The sequence below is a fragment of the Triticum dicoccoides genome, chromosome 2B, assembly GCF_002162155.2.
Source record: "Triticum dicoccoides isolate Atlit2015 ecotype Zavitan chromosome 2B, WEW_v2.0, whole genome shotgun sequence".
NCBI lineage: Eukaryota > Viridiplantae > Streptophyta > Magnoliopsida > Poales > Poaceae > Triticum > Triticum dicoccoides.
The window spans coordinates 440,940,108-440,960,018 of NC_041383.1; positions in this window are offsets into that span (position 1 = coordinate 440,940,108).

Genomic DNA, 19,911 nt, shown 5'->3' on the forward strand with positions numbered 1-19,911 from the left:
AATCTTGTGTCTCTTGTGTCGTGAGTTCATCGAGCTAGCTTAGAGATAGCGGCGAGGTTGTGGGCGTGTTTCGGTAGGGGGAAATCTTCGTGCGCACCCCAGTGTTCGAACCTCAAGGGTTTTGCTGGAACCCGATATCCGACAAGTGCCTCCAGTCTTGGCCAGTGGGCACACTTGGCTCCTTGAGACCAACCGACGACGTTCCCTTCTGCCACTAGACCTCCTCCGGGACCCAAGGTACGACGTTGATTCTCCCCTTTGGGTACCTGGTGTCGAGATAAGCATAAAATGTGCTGGCAGTCGTTCTTCAATCCTCGTGCGCATGCTCCTTCCTCACCACGGGTGCATGATCCTAGCCCTTCCTGTCCGCGTGCCCGTGCACGGGTGCGTGCGCGTGAACCCACGTCGTCCCAGATACTAGAAGCGGACGAAGAGATAGATGAGGCGTACATGAAGACGCTGGAGTACTTGCGTCTCGAGGTGTACAAGGAGTGGGACGGCCTTGGCGTGCTGCTCGTGCTCTCGGCCACCGGCGATGTCGCCATCCCTGAGCAAGAGGAAGGGTGATCGAGGAGGATGTGGATGCGGAGCCTGTCTAGAACCCGGTCGCCGTTGGGCAGTCGTGGTCGTACACGTCGACTGTGCCCATCACGCCTGAGTACGTGTCTACCCCGGCCGTGTGAGGCACTGTGGGAGCTGCCGCACGCACTCTCACCCCTTTGTGGCATCCACCGCTCTTCGTCGACCTTGCCATGGAAGAGAGCAACGGCAGGACGGCAAGGACTAGAAGAAGATTAAAGGTTTACTTAAGTTTTATTTTTTCAATGTTTTTAAATTTTAAGTTTAATGTTCACCAATGAGGACGGACGGGACTAGAAGAAGATTAAGGGTTTACTTAATGTAATATACATGTTTTAGTTTAAATTGTTTTTCTTACATTTAAGTTTAAATGGCTTTGTTTGAAATGTGTGCGGCCGTTAGGCGCATCTACGGACACATAAAAGCAAACGGACAACCATATCCATATGGCCGACCTAAACGGAGAAAATGTGGACCAAAACCGTGTCCGGTTGCATCGGTGGGCTGGGGTTGTCCTAATCCTATGTACCTAAGAGATTCATCCTCACTATGTTATTTATGTTAACATGCAATATGTCCACGTCATCAAGTAGGTCCAACGTGTAAAAACTCTTTCCCACTAACTCTTTATGCACATGCCCCCACTAACTCTTTATGCACATGCAACCTATCACAAATAACTATTAACTATTTCTCGTGCCCTCTCAAGCAACCACATTATTCTTGGTTTCTTTTCCAATCTATGCGACCAATTTTTTTATGAATGCACATCCATAGTTGTTATCATGGTTTTAAGTTTAGCCAAGGGTGGAGATGTCTCTATTGTCTCTACTCAATGTTGTTTTCATCACATATCGCCTCCCGATATATTGTAAGGTAATAAATTAACAGAACAAAAATCACACTCTTTTTTGGATTTTTTTCATAAAAAAAAATTAGATGTTTACTCTAAACAATATTTATTTCAAAATATCACCAAATTCTACTGTGTTTCATAAATTTTCTCATGTTTTAAAACATCAAAATATTTGTTAACAATACTCGCAGAAACACTCGGAGTATCATCTAGTACTCAAATAATCTGGCGAGTGAAACACGCAGAATCGTAAGCGCGTGAGCGGAGGCACACGTACCACCTGGTGGCACACAATTGTCCAACATGGACGAAGCGCTGGAACCCGAGCGAATGGAGTCGTACGTGGCATCCACCCTTCTACCCAGCGGCCTCTTTCGCTTTACCACCGCCACTGCCCGTTCGCGTTGCGCGCCTCGGAACTCGCGCGGTCCGGCGGGCGCCAATCTCAAGGCAGCGGAGCGCCGTGTCGCGCGCCGACTGGGTGGTCGCGCCGGCAGTCAGCGCCCTGCGTACGTTACATGGGTGGTAGGCGCGTACAGAGCAGCAGAATCTACCGGGCGATTCGCTCGCTGTCACAACACGAGTCACCCATCATACGGCCATGAGTGATTGCACGGACGCTCTCTGACAACTGCGCCCATACGTACAGAACGCGGTGGCCGAGCGTGAGAAGCGTGGCCGCCCAGCGTCGACGCGAGGGACAACGTTCTTCCCTTTGTGCAAACCGGAGTCCTCACATCGAGTGCTCGAGAAATACCACCGTGCGCCCGGGTGGCAGCACACCCTATATGCAAAGAAGTAATTTAATAATTGCAAAAGTAGTTAAAGAATTTCAGAAAAATATTGGAATCAAATATGATCAATTATTGTACTTGCATAAAAAGTTTTGTCAAGGACTAACTCGAGTTGACCTCAGGAAAAAAAACACAAAACAATCATGGATAAATAGGTGAACAATACCTTGTATATAGTCTCCGGTTTGTTTTTTTCTCTCCAGAATACCGTAAAAGTCATTTCTTGGCAAAACTTCTAATACCAGTACAATACTTAATCATATGTGTTTTCAAAAAAGATTCCAGTTTTTTAACATTTTTGCAATTACTAGATTATTATTTGCATATAGGGTGCACACGCACCTAGAGCCAAAAGTTCCTGTCGTGGGGAGTATAGCTATAGATAAGCAAATTTCATCATAGCCTTTTTTTGGGGACCCTCGCTCTACTTTATTCATTTTGCGATCTTCATCGGTATCATTACAAGATCATGGGGTCTACCTGGCCACAAATGTCGCGCGGGAACAAGAGAAAGAGTGAACTTAGCAAGTGAACCGGCTTCAAAATTACTACTCCAACATTCATGGCTAAAAAGGCAAAAAAACAAAAGTCTATCGTGCTGGTATTTATCTCCCGTACTATGGCTCCATTGTCCCCTCATGTTTCTCCTCAATGTTCTTCATAGCAAATAGACAGTCATATGCAACAAATAACCATAGGACAAGTAGATCAGCAGGCAACGCCCATGCTTCCCTACACGCCAGGTCCTCCAAGATTGCCAGATCAATAATTTGAGGAAAAAACAATTGTTAAGGAACCAAGGAAAACTCCCACCTCATTGTGACAAACAACTTCAATAGAACAACAATGTCTATTCTTCGCATCCGCCCCATCAACACTGAACTTGCAAAGTCCCGCCGACTGTCAAATCCATGGATCACAGTGACTATGGCATGTGCTTTGAGTTGGCGCCCTCATGAAACTATTAAGGTCGCCAATGATCATGTTGATGAACAAATGAGTGGAAAGTGGAGATTGAAATTCTGATGCATGGATATATTTTGTCCTAGAAGACCCCACTATCCATAGCGTCACAGCCATCCGACAAATTCCACATGTGATACTGACTCTTTTAGCACAAACAACGTGTTCATTGTGCTAGCCTCATTCGTACAAATTAAGTGTTCAACCAAAACTTCATCATCTATAGCCCATACACACCAAGGCAATGACCACTCCCATACTGAATGTCTCTAGAAATGAATCAAACCACAAAGCTTGCATCTAGGAGGATATGCCATATTTTGATGAGCCAACACATCATACGTGGGGAGCGAGTGTTGAGCCAAACGCTACAAGAAAACTTTGATCTTCGATGGAACTTCAGTATGCTAGAGAGGCACCCAATCTTTCTACAACATGCCATTATCTCAAGACCCAGAAGTCTTCGCAAGCTAACCTCATGTGGTAAACTTCGTTTGAACTAGCATCATGTATGCAGACCAAACACTGAATGCTCATTTCTTATCTTTACTCCATGATAAAAAAATCAGCCATCATGTGGGTACATAAAGAATGGCGAGAATAGAATAAGCATCCATGGGCAAGAAAGTTTCCTAGACAAGCTCTTCTTTCCAAAAGGCAGGTGTCTCCTAAAAAAGATAAGGAACTAAAATTGGGCCATCAGTATGAGGAGCCGTGGTAGGCCTCATAGAACACTCATGAGGGATACAATTATGTCACCAAATATTTATGGTTGCACCATCTCCAATTCTCCTAATTAAACCTTGAGCAGAGATGTCCCGACCCTCTAGTATATATCGCCAAATCTACGAAGGATGGCTTCCCAAAGAAGCGTCCATAATAGATGTGCTAGGGTAATACACACTTTTCATAATACGCGGGCTTAGCAAGTTAGGATCATGCAGAACCCTCCATGCTTGTCAAGGAAACAAACCAAGGTTAAGTAACTCCAGAACGCAGAAGCCTAGGACCCACATAAATTATACCCTTGTCATTCCTTCTCAAGATACCCAAGCAACCTTCCTCTCCCACCTCATACTTCCCCACCGACACTTGCGTATGATGGAGTTTATATGCTCGCACGAACCTCTCAGGAGTTTGAAACATGCCATCGAGCAAACTGGAATAGCTTGGATAATAGACTTGATTAGGATATCTTTGCCTCCAAAAGACAACATTTTCTCAAGCCAACCTTGCACCTTTTCCCAAATCCTATCCTTCATATATTTAAAAGTATCATTCTTTGTTCTGCCCACTTCTAGGGCATACCAAGATATCTATCACTCAAAGATTCATTTGTAACATTTGGAACCAACTATATCTCTTCCCTCAACGATTTAGGGCAATCCTTGTTGCGGAAAACCGTACACTTGTCAAGGTTAACTTTCTCACGAGATGCCTTACAGTAAATATCCAATAGGTGTGATAATTCTTCCTCCCCTTCTTGACTTGCTTTAAAAACAACAGGTTGTCATCAGTGAGAAGTAAGTGGTTGATCGCTGGGGCAGTCACAAACACTATAATACTGACAAGATTAGATGACTGAACATTAGCTCATAGGAGGCAAAAAAGACGCTGGAGTACTTGCGTCTCGAGGTGTACAAGGAGTGGGACGGCCTTGGCGTGCTGCTCGTGCTCTCGGCCACCGGCGATGTCGCCATCCCTGAGCAAGAGGAAGGGTGATCGAGGAGGATGTGGATGCGGAGCCTGTCTAGAACCCGGTCGCCGTTGGGCAGTCGTGGTCGTACACGTCGACTGTGCCCATCACGCCTGAGTACGTGTCTACCCCGGCCGTGTGAGGCACTGTGGGAGCTGCCGCACGCACTCTCACCCCTTTGTGGCATCCACCGCTCTTCGTCGACCTTGCCATGGAAGAGAGCAACGGCAGGACGGCAAGGACTAGAAGAAGATTAAAGGTTTACTTAAGTTTTATTTTTTCAATGTTTTTAAAGTTTAAGTTTAATGTTCACCAATGAGGACGGACGGGACTAGAAGAAGATTAAGGGTTTACTTAATGTAATATACATGTTTTAGTTTAAATTGTTTTTTCTTACATTTAAGTTTAAATGGCTTTGTTTGAAATGTGTGCGGCCGTTAGGCGCATCTACGGACACATAAAAGCAAACGGACAACCATATCCATATGGCCGACCTAAACGGAGAAAATGTGGACCAAAACCGTGTCCGGTTGCATCGGTGGGCTGGGGTTGTCCTAATCCTATGTACCTAAGAGATTCATCCTCACTATGTTATTTATGTTAACATGCAATATGTCCACGTCATCAAGTAGGTCCAACGTGTAAAAACTCTTTCCCACTAACTCTTTATGCACATGCCCCCACTAACTCTTTATGCACATGCAACCTATCACAAATAACTATTAACTATTTCTCGTGCCCTCTCAAGCAACCACATTATTCTTGGTTTCTTTTCCAATCTATGCGACCAATTTTTTTATGAATGCACATCCATAGTTGTTATCATGGTTTTAAGTTTAGCCAAGGGTGGAGATGTCTCTATTGTCTCTACTCAATGTTGTTTTCATCACATATCGCCTCCCGATATATTGTAAGGTAATAAATTAACAGAACAAAAATCACACTCTTTTTTGGATTTTTTTCATAAAAAAAATTAGATGTTTACTCTAAACAATATTTATTTCAAAATATCACCAAATTCTACTGTGTTTCATAAATTTTCTCATGTTTTAAAACATCAAAATATTTGTTAACAATACTCGCAGAAACACTCGGAGTATCATCTAGTACTCAAATAATCTGGCGAGTGAAACACGCAGAATCGTAAGCGCGTGAGCGGAGGCACACGTACCACCTGGTGGCACACAATTGTCCAACATGGACGAAGCGCTGGAACCCGAGCGAATGGAGTCGTACGTGGCATCCACCCTTCTACCCAGCGGCCTCTTTCGCTTTACCACCGCCACTGCCCGTTCGCGTTGCGCGCCTCGGAACTCGCGCGGTCCGGCGGGCGCCAATCTCAAGGCAGCGGAGCGCCGTGTCGCGCGCCGACTGGGTGGTCGCGCCGGCAGTCAGCGCCCTGCGTACGTTACATGGGTGGTAGGCGCGTACAGAGCAGCAGAATCTACCGGGCGATTCGCTCGCTGTCACAACACGAGTCACCCATCATACGGCCATGAGTGATTGCACGGACGCTCTCTGACAACTGCGCCCATACGTACAGAACGCGGTGGCCGAGCGTGAGAAGCGTGGCCGCCCAGCGTCGACGCGAGGGACAACGTTCTTCCCTTTGTGCAAACCGGAGTCCTCACATCGAGTGCTCGAGAAATACCACCGTGCGCCCGGGTGGCAGCACACCCTATATGCAAAGAAGTAATTTAATAATTGCAAAAGTAGTTAAAGAATTTCAGAAAAATATTGGAATCAAATATGATCAATTATTGTACTTGCATAAAAAGTTTTGTCAAGGACTAACTCGAGTTGACCTCAGGAAAAAAAACACAAAACAATCATGGATAAATAGGTGAACAATACCTTGTATATAGTCTCCGGTTTGTTTTTTTCTCTCCAGAATACCGTAAAAGTCATTTCTTGGCAAAACTTCTAATACCAGTACAATACTTAATCATATGTGTTTTCAAAAAAGATTCCAGTTTTTTAACATTTTTGCAATTACTAGATTATTATTTGCATATAGGGTGCACACGCACCTAGAGCCAAAAGTTCCTGTCGTGGGGAGTATAGCTATAGATAAGCAAATTTCATCATAGCCTTTTTTGGGGGACCCTCGCTCTACTTTATTCATTTTGCGATCTTCATCGGTATCATTACAAGATCATGGGGTCTACCTGGCCACAAATGTCGCGCGGGAACAAGAGAAAGAGTGAACTTAGCAAGTGAACCGGCTTCAAAATTACTACTCCAACATTCATGGCTAAAAAGGCAAAAAAACAAAAGTCTATCGTGCTGGTATTTATCTCCCGTACTATGGCTCCATTGTCCCCTCATGTTTCTCCTCAATGTTCTTCATAGCAAATAGACAGTCATATGCAACAAATAACCATAGGACAAGTAGATCAGCAGGCAACGCCCATGCTTCCCTACACGCCAGGTCCTCCAAGATTGCCAGATCAATAATTTGAGGAAAAAACAATTGTTAAGGAACCAAGGAAAACTCCCACCTCATTGTGACAAACAACTTCAATAGAACAACAATGTCTATTCTTCGCATCCGCCCCATCAACACTGAACTTGCAAAGTCCCGCCGACTGTCAAATCCATGGATCACAGTGACTATGGCATGTGCTTTGAGTTGGCGCCCTCATGAAACTATTAAGGTCACCAATGATCATGTTGATGAACAAATGAGTGGAAAGTGGAGATTGAAATTCTGATGCATGGATATATTTTGTCCTAGAAGACCCCACTATCCATAGCGTCACAGCCATCCGACAAATTCCACATGTGATACTGACTCTTTTAGCACAAACAACGTGTTCATTGTGCTAGCCTCATTCGTACAAATTAAGTGTTCAACCAAAACTTCATCATCTATAGCCCATACACACCAAGGCAATGACCACTCCCATACTGAATGTCTCTAGAAATGAATCAAACCACAAAGCTTGCATCTAGGAGGATATGCCATATTTTGATGAGCCAACACATCATACGTGGGGAGCGAGTGTTGAGCCAAACGCTACAAGAAAACTTTGATCTTCGATGGAACTTCAGTATGCTAGAGAGGCACCCAATCTTTCTACAACATGCCATTATCTCAAGACCCAGAAGTCTTCGCAAGCTAACCTCATGTGGTAAACTTCGTTTGAACTAGCATCATGTATGCAGACCAAACACTGAATGCTCATTTCTTATCTTTACTCCATGATAAAAAAATCAGCCATCATGTGGGTACATAAAGAATGGCGAGAATAGAATAAGCATCCATGGGCAAGAAAGTTTCCTAGACAAGCTCTTCTTTCCAAAAGGCAGGTGTCTCCTAAAAAAGATAAGGAACTAAAATTGGGCCATCAGTATGAGGAGCCATGATAGGCCTCATAGAACACTCATGAGGGATACAATTATGTCACCAAATATTTATGGTTGCACCATCTCCAATTCTCCTAATTAAACCTTGAGCAGAGATGTCCCGACCCTCTAGTATATATTGCCAAATCTACGAAGGATGGCTTCCCAAAGAAGCGTCCATAATAGATGTGCTAGGGTAATACACACTTTTCATAATACGCGGGCTTAGCAAGTTAGGATCATGCAGAACCCTCCATGCTTGTCAAGGAAACAAACCAAGGTTAAGTAACTCCAGAACGCAGAAGCCTAGGACCCACATAAATTATACCCTTGTCATTCCTTCTCAAGATACCCAAGCAACCTTCCTCTCCCACCTCATACTTCCCCACCGACACTTGCGTATGATGGAGTTTATATGCTCGCACGAACCTCTCAGGAGTTTGAAACATGCCATCGAGCAAACTGGAATAGCTTGGATAATAGACTTGATTAGGATATCTTTGCCTCCAAAAGACAACATTTTCTCAAGCCAACCTTGCACCTTTTCCCAAATCCTATCCTTCATATATTTAAAAGTATCATTCTTTGTTCTGCCCACTTCTAGGGCATACCAAGATATCTATCACTCAAAGATTCATTTGTAACATTTGGAACCAACTATATCTCTTCCCTCAACGATTTAGGGCAATCCTTGTTCCGGAAAACCGTACACTTGTCAAGGTTAACTTTCTCACGAGATGCCTTACAGTAAATATCCAATAGGTGTGATAATTCTTCCTCCCCTTCTTGACTTGCTTTAAAACAACAGGTTGTCATCAGTGAGAAGTAAGTGGTTGATCGCTGGGGCAGTCACAAACACTATAATACTGACAAGATTAGATGACTGAACATTAGCTCATAGGAGGCAAAAAAGACGCTGGAGTACTTGCGTCTCGAGGTGTACAAGGAGTGGGACGGCCTTGGCGTGCTGCTCGTGCTCTCGGCCACCGGACAAAAGCAGATTGCTCCTCTGAGATGATGTCTGGCAATATTTGTTTCAATAAATTTGCAGCTACCTTGGAGGAAACCTTGTAGTCTCTGTACGATTTCCTCGTGATGATAGAGCTCTACCAAATTCTCACTAATATTTAGTTTGATGTGATCCAAACCAACACAACCGACTCTTCCCCTCAAACACCCAACTTAGTTTTCAACTCCTTTATTTTCTTTCGGACAATTCCAAATGTGCTTGTACCCAACGTCGGAGATCCTTGGACAAAGCAAGAAGTTTCCCATGGATCTTCTCCAATGCGTCACTATGTGCAGGAGCGCTCCATCCATTAGCCACTACCTTTGGCAGACCTTTATGGGTTTCCCACATTGCCTCACAACAGAAAATTCGTTGTACCTTGTAATAGTGGCCAAATGCTAGTGCGGAAAAGCCTAGTGGCAGCGTTCAAAAAATGTAGCGGTGGATCAGGTGTCCAACGCCACTAGTATGACGTTGGTGTTGAGGGGACACTAGTAGCATCACGTCCCGATGCCACTAACTGAGTGCACTATACCGGCGACGACAAGCAATGTAAGTGCTAATGTGTTTAACACTGGTGTTGGACACATGTAGGATCATAACACTACTAGAAAAAGGGCTGTTAGTGACGCACCTGTTTTTGCTATTAATGGCGCACTACAGGTGCGCCACTATTAATACGCCACTAGTAACAAATAGTAATGGCGCACCTCTGGTGCGCCACTAGTATCCCAAATAATAGTGGCGCACCACACCGTGCTCCATTACTATGTCCACCCGTGCACCATTACTATGCCTCCCAGGGGGCCATATTTACCTTGTGCTCTGGGTTACTAATGGCGCACTTCTAGATAATGCGCCACTGGTGTGTTTATTGCAGTGCGCCACTAAAGTGCAATATGGTGCGCCACTACTATGAATATTAGGAATTATTATTTTTTTCTTTTCTGATATTTGCACAGGTTACAAAATACATTACTGCACAGAATATAGACAACACAACATATAAACAGCAGATTTATCGAATATAATAGAAGATTAGTCTCTGAATACAATTCATCATATTAGTCTTCGAATTCAAAATACCGAACAAAGTTAGAACAGTACAAGTATCGAGACCGCGAGTAGCGAGTTTATCTTCACATTACAAGTCGATATCGATCATCTAAACTACCATCACATAGAAGAGAGCTGCGATCATCACGATGAGCATCATCGTGATGGAACTGGTCTTCATCCGGTTCCTCCAAAGCTCCCTCCTCTCTCCTGCTAGATAGCGCGCGTATCTAGCTTCCGCCTCCGCCCTAGTGGTGTACCCTTTGTAACTGTTACCGCTGAAACGGTGAACCTATCTCCGACACTCCTCCCAATCGTCGTAGACTCCGGGGACCTTACCCTTGTACACGACATACGACGGCATCTCTATGCACTAGACAAAGAAACCGTTAGTAGCAATTCACAGACAATACATAAGCAATATATAAGTATGCAACAAAAGGATCGGAAGAGAAAAGCAATACATTAATAGCACGATTCATGGTCCTACTAATAAATAGCGTCGATTACATATAAGTTAAATGACTGTCCAAACTAAAGAGACATACACGTTCATTAAAGTTTAATTACAACATGAGCTAATCGATATTTCAGAACTACATAGCATCACTACTTTCGACTCGACTCAGGGACCAGAGCGTGGATGAAGCCGCCGTCTATCATGATGGTCATGAAATCGCAGACGTTGTCAGCCTGCATTTGTAGCGTTGTTTCTATCTCACTGTTGGACGGTTGATATCTTAGGTAGAACTGCCCCGAGGTACGAATGACATCTTGATGGATGATTTCCGCAAACTCCGACTGGATGCGAAAGAATTCTTGTCTGATGTCCGCGTCCTGGATTGCCGACAAGCGTGCGCCCAATCTTTGAGATTATTTGGTAGCAGAAGGTGATTATGATCCCGTATGATCGCCCGCATGTGATGGAGGGTGCAGTAGGCATCCTTCTAACCGCCAGGCGGCTGCTTGATGCAGGGGAACATCGTATTGTGGGTGAACACTTGCTTGCCATACCTACGAATTGGCCTGCTGAAGGTGCCTCCAGATCTGGCGTAGCCAGGAAGAGCTTCATCAAGAACTTTCTTGATATTTGTGTAGTCTTTCTTCGACTGACGGTCTGAGTCGAAATACGTGGCCATGGAATATTTTGGGCTTAAGAGGATGAGTGTGCAATGTGTGTCACTGCACAAAACACGGAATGTTAGAAAAAAAAAAGAACGATCGAAATCTAAGAAATCATATGTTACGGGGCGGTGAGGGGATGACTTACTCAGGAAAGTAAGGCACGAGGAAGTTATCCTTATCTGGGTTTGCCAGAATGACGCCTTCGAGGTATGAACTCGCGACTTGCCGGTCCCCAGCGCTGCCCAAGATCTTGGCATGCATGTAGAAGGGGTCGACTATCATGATGTCCGGGGTCTTGTCTCTAATGATCCGCATCTCCATACTTAGCGAAAATAGCCGAATGAAGGTGTAGTGCAGCAGATGAAGGTCAAACATAGCGAAGATGTCATCAAACCGCAGGACGATCATACCCCCGATGGTGCTATCGACAAAGCCCTTGCCCTCTGGCACCTTGGCCACGAAAACTGGGTATGCCACATCATTCTCGGAGAGACACCACTTCTACAAAGAAAAAACACTATCATGCAGACTCCGCATAGCACCGGTTGCAGCATTGAGCAGATTAGTCGGTAGCATCGGCCTACCCACCACATGCACCCTCCTCGAGATATCCTTAGGTGAAGGTGGCCCGTCCTGAGCATGCATCATACTCAGTGCTGGCTGGCTCGCACCCTTGTTATTCTTTCTTTTTCGTCCCTTCTTCTTCTATTGTAATGGGATCGAGTTCTGCTCAGAGACCGCCTTCTTGAGTGTGTTGGGGCTGATAATATTTCGCACCTCGGCTATCTGAGGCTGGGTGAAGGCGGCAGCTAGAGGCGTCTCCTAAGAACTGAACGCCAGACGACGCCTGTTGCAACTGGGTTTCTCCACGGTACCAGCTAGATCTCGATCGTCTTTTGCAGGGATTGGTTCTTGAGAAGGAGGCCCCAAGAATTCGTCACCGTACCCATGTTCGTTGAAGTACTTATCGACGTTGGTAAATGTACCATCGTCGTCATCGTTGTTTGGATCCTGTGCCATATGCATGTTCGGATCCTGTGCCATATGCATGTCCGGCATGTCCGGTAGCATTGCGGCGGTCTTGCCATGGCTTGGCGCCGGCACGACTAGAGGTGTTGTCTGTGGGGTGGTGTCCCGTGCCCCCGAACGAATCTGGCTCTTCGGCCAAAGTAGGGGCCAGCTTAAGCAGGCGCTGAGGGTCATCACATCATCTTCATTGGCCCCAGTGGGTCAAAACGGAGGTAACAAGTCGTCGCAGCCCGGCAGCACCCGAACCAGCTGAACCCTATACACGGTGGGTGGCATCGGATTACCGTGGAACATGGGGTTGCCCGGTTGAATGATTCTGGCCTTGGCGACATCGGTCAACTATCCGCCCACGAAGTGCAGGAGAGTGCATGGAATGTCGGCGACGCCCTGCGAAAACATGTAGGGCGTCAGGGATGCCCAGTCAAAGGCAAGGAGATGAAGTCATCGGCCGAGAGGCTTAGTTACCGTGATGGTGTCGAGCTTAGATAATGTCGAGGCACTACCAACGGCAGGCGTGCAAGTGACGGAGGGGCCGCTTGCTGCCGAGGTGTCGGTCGATGTATTCTTCCCACACCTAGGTGCATTAAGCTCCAATGCCCGCGTCGGTGCCGGAGACACCAATACCGCCTCCGCCGGAGACACCAATGGCGCTGCCAGTGCATTGTGCGAGTTGCTGGCCGTGAAGCTGGGAATCGGGGGCGGCCCCTGTTGGCCGCCCGCAATCCACGCCTGCAGCCCCTCAATCAAGGTAGGCACAATGGCGATGATCGTCGCTCCCAATTGGTCTCGCACATGCTCTTGGACCATCTCCGGAATCCGCGCCACTTTTTCCTTGAGTTCTTGAACCTCGCGCTCCTGGCTTTCCGAGCTAGTATTTCTCTCCTTTCGCCCAGTGTTATAGTATTCCGACCATTTTGTGGACAAGCCTTTGCCGGCCACACGACCAGCTGACGACGGCTTATTGAACTTATCCTTGTGTTTCATTATGTTCAACGCCCTATTTAAAGTGGTGTCCCAAGGGGAGCTCCGAGACGACCCCGCGCTACTGCTTTCAGTGTCCTACGGAAGGAACGTGAACCATTTAGAAATTTGGCTTCATTAATTAGAATGCAACCATATGGAGCTAATTATGTGGGGGTGTATTCCTTACCAGAACAAGCTCAAGCGCCTTGGTCTTCAGATCCGTGGTAAGCTCCTTTGTTACCAGGTCCACCTTGTACCGGGCCCTGGCATAGTTCATGGTCTGCTTGTCACGGTATTTATCGAAGATGGATGGTAGGCCTTGCTCGACATGCTCCGCGTCCTCCTTGTACCATATAGGTTTCGCCACTCTGTAACTGCCGGGACCAAGTATGTGGACCCCTAAGTTCAAGTCCCGCATATCTTTCCCCCACTGACTTGATTCCGCTGTTGTGTTGCTCTCGCACTTGATCTTGAACTCCCAGTAGTCAGCTTCGCTGATCGAAGGATTTGTCTCCTTGATCTTCTCATAACTATCACCTCTTAGAATCCTTCTCCTCACCGCAGCTCTCCAAGTAGCCAGGGCCGTGCTCATCTTCGTGAGGGCGGCACTGTTCACTTTATTCCCTGAGAGGCGTGTGTTTCCGAAGTCACTGGGGAACTTGTATCGTTAGTGCAGCTTCGTGAAGAGGAGGTTGCGCAAATTCCCTCGGTCATGATGCCTTAGGTTCTCGGTGTTGATCGAGACGGTGCTCCGGAGAATGCACCCGAGTTGTCCCGAGTACCCACTGACTAATTCTTTGGGCGCCGTTGGATGCCCACTGGAGGACACTTCAGTAAATTCCTACTTGGCGGTGCCAAGCATGTTCGGGCGCCGGTCCTTCCGTTACCTCTTCGATTGGCAGCCATCTGTGTGTGCGCTGCCATCATAAGTGGCGGCATCCTCGACGGCACCATCAGTGGTGTCATCCCCGACGCCACTAGGGGTTGTGTAGTCGGGATCGGTGTCTTCCGCGGCATCCTCATAGCGGTGAGGTTGTTCCTCCATCTACGGGGACAGCTCCCAGAATGCCTTGCACGAACCGCCGGCCTCATCGTTGTGGGCCATGTTCGCTCTAAATAGGAAAAAAGGCTACTAGAGTTATTTCTTAAATGCAGTATAGGAAAAAATAAATCCACAAGTCAATATATCAGGACCCATCACATCTTCATAGACTCGATGGGGCCTCAAATGCCCCTCCTCATCTACAACTAGTTGTCCGCCTCAACCGATGGGTTTTCTCACATTCTTCTGATTCAAACTAGATTTCGATGGCTGTTAGGTTATTCGGAAGCAGTAGTAGCTTGTAGAGGGTGCAAACCAGCCAGCATTGGAAAGTTCCAGTCTACCAGTAGAGGGGAAAACATGAGGAGCAGCTTGTAGGTTTGCTTGCTCCGGTGGGACGGGATGGAGGATATAGCGGTAGCAACTCAAAGCAGTAGCAGTAGCACCCCTATATCTAGGTCAAACTATAAATGTTGATTAATTTTTGTTTCGGTTGAGAATCGGGCACCTTCTAGGTCAAGAAAATTGGGCATGACCTTTGCTAATTTTCTTGACCTAGGAGTGCCCCAATCTCAACCAAAACGGAAATCAATCAACATTTCAGGAGAAAGGGGTAACAAAGTGATGGGGCAAATGTGCCAGGCACCACAATGTGATCACAGAAACAAAGCAGCACCACAATGTGCCTCTGTATGTATGTGTGTGTTGTCTAGATGCCAGCCACAGATCACAGAAAAATCTGGAGTCACCAAGCTGGCTAACAAACTCCCAAAGTCCACTAGCAGATCCAAGATCTAATTCTATTACACACAACATAGCAATTTAAGAGAATTAGAATAAGGATAGTAGGAAATGAAAAAGAATTATGCTCAAAGAACAATGGTAACAGCAAAATATTGAAACCTTTGGTAAGCATTGTATTACAAAAAAACAAGATATGTAGTACTATACAATATCCATAACCAGAAAACAAGACATGCATAGGCTATATTTGAAACAAGATATTCTGCCAATCTTAGTTAACTGAAACTATCTACAATTCATGTGTTCAAAAATTCAGTTACATTCAGCTGTTGCTGCAAGTAGCCATTGAAATGGACATAAACCTAATCACGGTCACATCAAACAGCCATGAGCTATTTTGATTTTAGTGTCTATGAATTTCAAAAAAATTAAGGGATGTATCATGAGACTCCAAAGAAATATCATGGATCACAAATAAGTCCGCAAAAATTGAGTAATCTCTGCAGTATGCTACCCAGGACAAACCATAGAAGTCAAAGAGAGTGCTATAGAGGATGCTATCGAATGATTGTGATTTGACATGAACGCACGATCGCAGGTACTGAGAAGGCCCACTATTCTGCTGATGAGGCTCTCATACTAAAGATTAGGAGATAATGCAATGATGTTTGCCTTGGCAAGTTTACATGGAGAAATTCACACAGTTCATCGACTAACTGCATATTTTGTGTTGATATGACTGACCTCCATGTTAACTGCATCAAAAAGCAGAGGACGTGCTCCCTTACCTGAATGACCGCTGTGTTTATCTAGTTGGTTAGTTCTTTCCCCCACATCAGCTCTATAATTTGAATGGAACCCTTCACTATGTATTGCCTATCTAATATGTGTATGCATTTAAATGTAGGAATGATGGGCTCCGGCAAAACTACAGTGGGGAAGATAATAGCTGAAGTACTAGGCTATTCATTCTTTGACAGGTTTGAACTTCTCTCTCCCAACTGCAGCAACTGCTGAAAGCCAACCAAGATCTTCTTTGAACTAACTTTTGAGTGATCACGTCTTAGTTAACTGAAACTATCCTCACTTTGCTTGAGCACTGCAAAATACCTTTCCTATGCAGCAAGAGATTAGTAGAAGTTTGTTGTTTTCTTGCACCAAATCTGTCCTATACAGGTTGTAGTCTTACATTCAGACACACATGTGTGAATCGGTTTAGATATCATCAATATTCAGCAACATCAATTCATGACACATTTTTCATACACATTCATTCGCAGTTGCAACAGATCATTGCTACGTCTTGAGCTTGCGTTGGTTTTCCTTGAAGAGGAAATGGTGATGCAGCAATAGTAGCGTAAGTATTTCCCTCAGTTTTTGAGAACCAAGGTATCAATCCAATAGGAGGCTCCTCAGAAGTCCCACGCACCTACACAAACAAACAAGAACTCGCAACCAACGCAATAAAGGGGTTGTCAATCCCTTCACGTCCACTTGCGAAAGTGAGATCTGATAGAGATAATATGATAAGATAAATATATTTTTGGTATTTTATAATATAGATTGGAAAAGTAAAGATGCAAATAAAAGTAGATTGAAAGCTTATATGATAAAGGATAGACCCGGGGGCCATAGGTTTCACTAGTGGCTTCTCTCAAGATAGCATAAGTATTACGGTGGGTGAACAAATTACTATCAAGCAATTGATAGAAAAGCGAATAATTATGAGATTATCTAGGCATGATCATGTATATAGGCATCACGTACGTGACAAGTAGACTGACTCCTGCCTGCATCTACTACTATTAATCCACACATCGACCGCTATCCAGCATGCATCTAGAGTATTAAGTTAATATGAACAGAGTAACGCGTTAAATAAGATGACATGATGTAGAGGGATAAACTCATGCAATATGTTATAAACCCCATCTTTTTATCCTCGATGGCAACAATACAATACGTGCCTTGCTGCCCCTGCTGTCACTGGGAAAGGACATTGCAAGATTGAACCCAAAGCTAAGCACTTCTCCCATTGCAAGAAAGATCAATCTAGTAGGCCAAACCAAACTGATAATTCGAAGAGACTCGCAAAGATAACTTAATCACACATAAAAGAATTCAGAGGAGATTCAAATATTTCTCATAGATAAACTTGATCATAAACCCGCAATTCATCAGATCTCGACAAGCACACCGCAAAAAGAGTTACATCGAATAGATCTCCAAGAAGATCAAGGTGAACATGGTATTGAGATCCAAAGAGAGAGAAGAAGACATCTAGCTAATAACTATGGACCCGAAGTTCTGTGGTAAACTACTCACAACTCATCGGAGAGGCTATGGTGTTCATGTAGAAGCCCTCCGTGGTTGATTCCCCCTCCGGGGGAGCACCGACGAAGCCTCCAAGATGGGATCTCGCGGATACAGAAGGTTACAGTGGTGGAAATAGTTTTTCGTGGTCGTCCCTGATGTTCTCGGGGTACGTGGGTATATATAGGAGGAAGAAGTAGGTCGGTGGACGCCCGAGGGGCCCACAAGATAGGGGCTCGCCTAGTAAGGGGGGCGCCCTCCACCCTCGTGGCCTCCTCGATTGCTTCTTGACTTGCACTCCAAGTCCTCTGGTTCACATTTGTTCCAAAAAGATTGCTCCCGAAGGTTTCATTCCGTTTGGACTCCGTTTGGTATTCCTTTTCTTCAAAACACTGAAATAGGCAAAAAAACAGCAATACGGGTTGGGCCTTCGGTTAGTAGGTTAGTCCCAAAAATGATATAAAAGTGTAAAGTAAAGCCCATAAACATCCAAAATGGGTAACGTAATAGCATGGAACAATCAAAAATTATAGATACGTTGGAGACATATCAATCATGCACAGCAACCAACAATCTTCCATGAATAAAGATTATTCACCTCGGTATAGATCATGTAGCATATAGATTGAGACTGGAAAAGAAAACAATCAGAGATGCACTACTAGGAAAAATGCTACCTGTAGCGTATATTTTTTACATAGCAGTAGCGTGGGTTCCCGCGCTACTGCTAAGACGCTACAACTATTTTTTAGCAGTAGCGCGTTTTTAGCCCGCGCTACAGCTAAAAAGTTAGTAGCAGCACGTGCAACCCACGCTAGTACTATTCTTTACCTACGCTTCTACTATCTAAGTAGTAGTAGCGCACCATTTTGCCCCAACGCTACTGCTAACTTATTAGAAATTAAAAAAAATAAAAATTAGATGCAATATTCGTGAATGGAAATCAAGACACATCTAGTGCAAAGGTCACATAACCATCTTAGCACTTGCAGCGTTCATGGATGCAACATTGAACATCTCAACTCAAAGAGCTCAGAAGATCCCATTTAACATCAGACACAAACAACAAGACCACTTCTCTAGATGTATCTACCAAGCCTCGGAGTTCAAACTCCGGTGGACCCGAACCCTCCCTCGTCCCGGACGGTGGCGTTGGCGTCGAGGTCCTCCACCTCGGCGACCTCCGGCGTCGCAATCACCTGGACGATCGTCTGCGCGATGGTGACGTGGAGGTAGTCTTGTGTTATCTCTCCTGCTTGGTCACCGTACCTATAAAAAGGAGAGGACAATATCAACGATCCAATCAACCGGCGGCGCGCAAAAGATTTTGGTTATGACTAGTTGTTGCTGAACGAAAAACATTTGAAAATTTGAAAGGATGGATGCAATACAGTGTATGTACAATACATGTGCGTTAAACAACTGATGATCTTTGCATCACGTTCTTGCCAGATACCTCAATAGCATCCCATACTTTACCTGAACCATTGAGCAAGTAAGAGACAACTAATAATAATATGTGATGCAGCAACTGTTACACATATCAAATCTCTTGAACTAATACAAATATTGTTCTGATCACACATTAGCTCTCGGAATTGTTTTAGACTTTTATTTCAATTCAGGCATCTTAACCGAGTGTACTCTACAATAGTAGTACACTAAATACTTGGGATTTGCTTGGGGAGGCCCAGTAAAACATAAAATCCAAATCACATTATGATTTTATCTTATCTGGTGGTTTGGTTATTCTCTATTAATCTGATCCATCTTTAGATCAAGAAATTCCATTTTTTCAGAACAAAATCACAAACTACCTAGACCAACTCAAAAGTTCAGAAATTATTGGCAGCTCTTAGAACTGTTTGACTTAAGTTAACTCATCTTAACCCGGGCGGTGCACTCTATAATAGTACACTTAATACCTAGGAATTGCTTGTGAAGGCCTAATGTTGAACATAAAATAAATAAATCCAAAACAAAGTACGGTTTCATCCTATCTGGTGCTTTGGTGATGTGACCATTAGTCCAATCCATCTTTAGATCAACAAATTCCATTTTTAATTGGAACAGAATCACTGACAACCTAGAATTCTGACTTAAAAGTTCAGAAAATATAGAATAACCAGAGCATTCTACTAGCTGCCTTTTATATGAAAGAATACAAATAAAAATGGTTAAACTTCATATTTGGTCAAGCGAATGTAACATGCACAAATAGTGGCAAAAGCTTACCAAATCCGTCCAGTGAAGCAATAATAACTTCACCAGGCATTAACTTGAAGAACTTCTGGGCAGGTTTGGAGTTGACTACAGTGCTCGTAATAAATCTCGAGACCTTGAGAAAACCTGAGAGGATTGAGTTGGCTACCCTGTTGGACATTTTAGTGACCC